Source organism: Heterocephalus glaber, unplaced genomic scaffold, assembly GCF_053883595.1.
Source record: "Heterocephalus glaber isolate CG9 unplaced genomic scaffold, H.glaber_assembly_v1.0 deba00001579, whole genome shotgun sequence".
NCBI lineage: Eukaryota > Metazoa > Chordata > Mammalia > Rodentia > Bathyergidae > Heterocephalus > Heterocephalus glaber.
The window spans coordinates 8,004,466-8,009,619 of NW_028258360.1; the positions used below are offsets into that span (position 1 = coordinate 8,004,466).

At 37.0% G+C, this 5,154-nt stretch overlaps 1 pseudogene; it reads right to left on the reverse strand.

Moving 5' to 3' along the window:
- Positions 1-273: 273 nt before the first annotated feature.
- LOC101722367 (large ribosomal subunit protein uL18 pseudogene) lies at positions 274-2,717 on the reverse strand (annotated as a pseudogene).
- Between the last annotated feature and the right edge of the window lie 2,437 nt (positions 2,718-5,154).

The following is a 5,154-nucleotide window of genomic DNA, read 5'->3' on the forward strand; positions in this document are numbered from 1 at the left end:
GTGTGCCTCATGCCCCCTAGGTATGGTATCTGTACACAAAGATCAGAAAGGTACAAAAAAATTATGTTGCTCCAACTGGGGGAATGAAATCTTTATGTTCTTTGGGAGGTAGTCCAAAGTATATATTTCTACTAATTATTGTAAAACTCAAACTTGCTTCAGAAATTCAGTTTTAAAATTCTGATAATAGAAATAAGTTACAATAGTGAATTTTCAGATGAATGCAAAATACTGTCAAATACAGAAACAATTACTACATAAAACATCCCGTTAGATTTGCAATGCTTCCAATTTTTCAACATAATGCAATAGAAAAGCATATTTTTCAAAAGAACTTATATATGAGTTAGCAGAATAAGCCACTAAATTAAACTATTTATTAAACATTTGTAAGATTAACGCCTTTAAGTTGCAGCTAAAAATGTAGCAACAAAACCCAACATGATGGTGTAACTCTGGCAGCCAGTACTCGTATTGAACTCCATGGAACTTGCTATTAGCATGAGAATAAACATCAGTAGAATCAAATCATTATCATATACCAACAAATACAAGGTTATTTTGTTTTTGTTTGATGAATAAGTTTATTGGTCATCATCTGAAAGATCTTCACAGAAAATTTGGTTTAACTCTCAGCAGCCCACTCCTGAGCTCTGAGGAAGCTTGCTTCTCTTGAGCTACCTGATCTTTCTTCTGGGCAAGGGACATTTTGCGATGGCTCCACCTCTTCTTTTTAGCTTCTCTCTTTGGCTTCTTTTCATAGACTAGATCCCCTCAGATAACAGCATGAGCTTTCGCATACATCTCCTCCATCATGTCTGGAGTTACGTTGTTCTTTATGTACTGAGCGAACTGTTTCTTGTAAGCATCTCCATCTTCTTCCATTAGGTAACACATAATTGGCAACGTTCTGACCCAGGATGTGCTTCCGATGTACTTCTGCTCTGAACTCCTTGCTTTCGGAATCATAACCAGGGAATTGTTTGGTACTGTGAGGGATAGGCAATCCTCCATCCACAGCAGCCTCCGGAGCTCCGAAAACTTTATTGCCAGTTGTAGTTCTCGCAAGGCCTACATCCAAATAGCAGGTGAAGGCACCAGGTTGACCGCCAATGCTTCCCACATTGTATTTACGTCCAGTCACCTCCACCTGGCCTTTATCGATCTTATCCATACCAAACCTGTTAAGAAGTCCATGGGCCAGCAGCAGGCCAGTACAGCATGCCGCAGTATAGTTTGTTAGGCCAACTTTCACACCGTATTTTGGTAGTTCATGTGCATTTGCTGCACAGACCATCATACCTGCTTCAGTATGGACATGAGCAATCTGACAAATGATATCTCTGTTAGTTAGAAGAACTATCATCCTGTATTTAGGTGTGTTGTACTTACTTTTGCCCTGGATCACCAAGCATTTCTGAACATAGTAATCAGTTTTTCTAAACTTCCCTTGGTATCTCTTAAAGCAGGCCTTATTCTTGACAGCTTTCACAAACCCCATCCTGTGGAATGAAGACTGGCTTACGCGGCTCCTCGGAGACCTGCAGTGGCCACTTTTTGACATAGATTCCAAATTAATACAATGGGAAATGATAATCTTTTCAACAACGGGATAAATGAAAATAAAAGAACGGAAGGAGAGAGGAGCAGAAAGAAGGGAAAGAAAAGGGAAGGTGAGGGGAAGGAGGGAGTAAGGAAATCAAAGCTCAAACTAAAGAGTCTAGACCAAAAGTAGACCTAAAAACAAGCCTGAGAGACACCTTTATGGCCTCATGTCCGACAAAAGTTACTAAGGCCTCAAGTAGCACAAACGGTAGAAGAAGAAATTAACTTTCTCAAAATTGAAAACTCTTCCTCAAAAGACACTTAACAATAGCAAAAGACAAGCCGAAATGGGGAAATGGTTACTGTGCAAATATTTGACAAAGGGCTGTGTCAGGTCATGTTTTTAAAGACCTACATCTCAATAATGAAAAGATAAATAACCCAATTGAAAAACAGACATGAGGGAATGTAAGTCAGGTAATAGCTTTGTAGATGTAGATTTTAGTCAAAATTCATGAACCTGCACAATTAAGCTTTACACTTCACTGTACGTAAATTGCATATACATTAAATGCGAAATAATATAAATTTCATTAACAGTGTTTATTTTACTAAGCTCTACTCCTCTTGTGAAATTGAAGCTACTCAAGAAATAAATTGGATTCGATATTTTAACAAAAAAATCAAAACTTAATTTCCCATGTTTTGGGGCCTTGTAGTTAAATGCTGGCTATACTTGAAGAGACTACTGCCCTCATATGTTTTCTGTGTTTCATCTTTCTCATGTCAAAATATTCTTCATCACATTCCTTGAATCTTATTTCCTAGCACAGAAGAGCCGTCCTGCCAGTAGGAGGCACAATGACAAACAGATCTCTTGGGACTTTTCATGTAGGTTGTCGTTTGGTCAGCTGGTTTTCTCATGGGAAATCTCTCTCTCTCTCTCTCTCTCCTCTGTCCCTGTGTCTCTGTTTCTCTTTTTCCTTCAGTTTCACAGTCCATGTTCTACAAAAATCTGAGTAGTCTTTGAATTAAACTATCCAATCAATTGGGAAGACATAGTCCTCATAAAATTTATTCCAGTGACAAAGACTGAATCAATCATATGAGTCATTTAGATGCACATTAAAGAATACAGAATTGTGGTTAAATTATTTACATATTTATAGAACTTTTTGTGTTTTTTTCAGTCACATTTCTTTCAATTTTCACTTATTCATGTCAAGGACTGAAAATACTTCCTAACAGAATTAATGTAACATATATATGCTGAAATGTTTATGGATTTAAATTAAAGGCTGCTAGTATACATTTAAGTAATGAAAATATAATGATGGCTTAGAAAAAACCAACCATTCTGAAATTCATTTAAAATATTTGTTTTCCTGAATTCAAAGTCAGAATTGGCTCTATCAGCCAATTTTAAAGTGTGACTGTTTTAAAATTAGAAAAATAGAAATGAAAGCATATCAAATAAGGATTGACAAAGGGAATGTATATTATAAGCCTACCAGTTTACTAAAAAACATTTTGCAAATTTAGATGCTAAATTTAGAAGAGAATACAATGGGACAAAAGAAATTTTAGCTAGAGGAATTAGGCAAAGAAATTAAAGGGATACGAACTGGAAAAGAAGCCAAAATACCCCAAAATACATGATCGTGTATTTAGAAGACCCTCAAGAGTCCACGGAAAGACTTTAAAAGCTAGTAAATAAATTCAGCACAGTAGCACGATTTAAAATCAACATTAAAAATCAATAGATTTTCTATATACTAATAATGGATTAGATCAGAAAAATAATGCCATTCACCATAATTCAAATGAAACAAAACCCCTAGGGCTCAATCTAAGTAGATGAAAGGGCTCTACGATGAAAATTTGAGAACACCAAAGAAAGAACGTGAAGACCCTGGAAGATGGAAACACCTCCCAGCTCCTGGACTAGGGGAGAGGGTGTAGAAGCAGGTCATAGGAGAGGGATGTGATCCAAGTATGTGAACTGAAGCCCCCATCAAAAGCAAAACTAGGCAGAAGGGCTGGGCAACAGGTAACGGGGGCAAAATTACCAAAGTATGTTCAGTGCACGTACAAATCTGCCAAAGGGAAACCCATTAAATAGTATGATCAATATGCACTAGCCATAAAGATGTGGGACATATGGAAAAACAAACATTTATCTGGAAAATATTCAACTGCATTGTTAACTGCATTCTTCCAGGACATGAAGTATACTGGATAGAAGTGAACTTCGGACACACTGGCAAGCAACTTGCATAAGTTTACATGCCTAAAGTTTGTAGAGCTGGGGTGATTCTGGCTGTATAGACTTTGTTAACAATGTCCTAAAATCCTATTAATAATTCAAATGCCATGCCTACATACATTAACAACTATCACAACTTTCATACTCTGTTTAGCAACCTCACATCTCGTAACTAATTCCAAAAAAGTTTATTAAATATGAAAAAGCTACTTAAGCAAAAAGGTGGTATAACACTATTTTAGTTGCGTTCCCGTTGCTGAGAGACAGCACCTGACACCCACAACTGAGGGAGCAGAGGTTTATTTGGCTCACGTTTCTTAGAGGTTTCAGTCCAGCCGGCCAGCTCCAAGGGTGGCCTAGTGGAGCGGCAGGGCCTAGGGAAGGCCCCTCACAACATGGCGGCCAGAAACAGACAGTGGGGAGGAAGAGCCCCTCCCCAGGCCACGCCCCGTGACGGCCTCTTCAGAGCAAACCCCGCCTCCCAGCAGCAGCCAGCTACAAGCCCCTGCCATCCAATCACCTTCCCAAGGGGTCAGCTTGATATAGATCACAACAAATATCACTGTCAGAAACAAAATGTTGTTCAGTAATATGAAATATCAAAAATTATCTTTTCATTGGGTTTTATGATGATATTTAAAATGGGAGATAAGAATTTCCACTAGTTAAGAAGACTTACGGTGTAACAATAGGCAAAATAGTCACATAAGCAAGTCAGTAAAAAAATCGTATTTTCCTTATAGTAAAAGCATATGGATGAAGTTTGTGTAAGGTTTGTCAGATTATAAATATCTTTTATTTCATATCAAAATCACATTAAAATTACAATATAAATTACCTGTAAAAGCAAAATACATCTATCCCTTAAAATGTATTATTTAAAACAGATAATATATTCAAGAATCATGTTATAGTTCTTATAAATCACCAGTGTGTAATAATATTTTTATTAAAACTACCCAGCAGTGGAAATAGATAGAATAAGAAAGAAAATCTAATTGCAAGGACTTTACAGAATTTTGTTTCTCTCCCTGTAAATGTGTGAATTTTATTCGTAGTGTTTTGTGTGAACTTATTTTTGTAAATGTGCTAAATAAATGCAGAGTTGAAATAAATCATCTAAGTCCTTGCTTGAAAGAAAAGAATTAATCATCACTGATGGCGGACAGTGTGCACAGATACTAATTTCTGCTCAATGAACCCAAAACAGCAGAGAAATCGAGAGAAAAAGGGAGGGACAGAGAGGGATGGAGGAGAGAATACTGATCTATTGGTTCACTGCATTTCTAACGTTTCAGTGGTGTGTCTCCATAATTCTCAAAAACAAAGAGATAAACACTAAG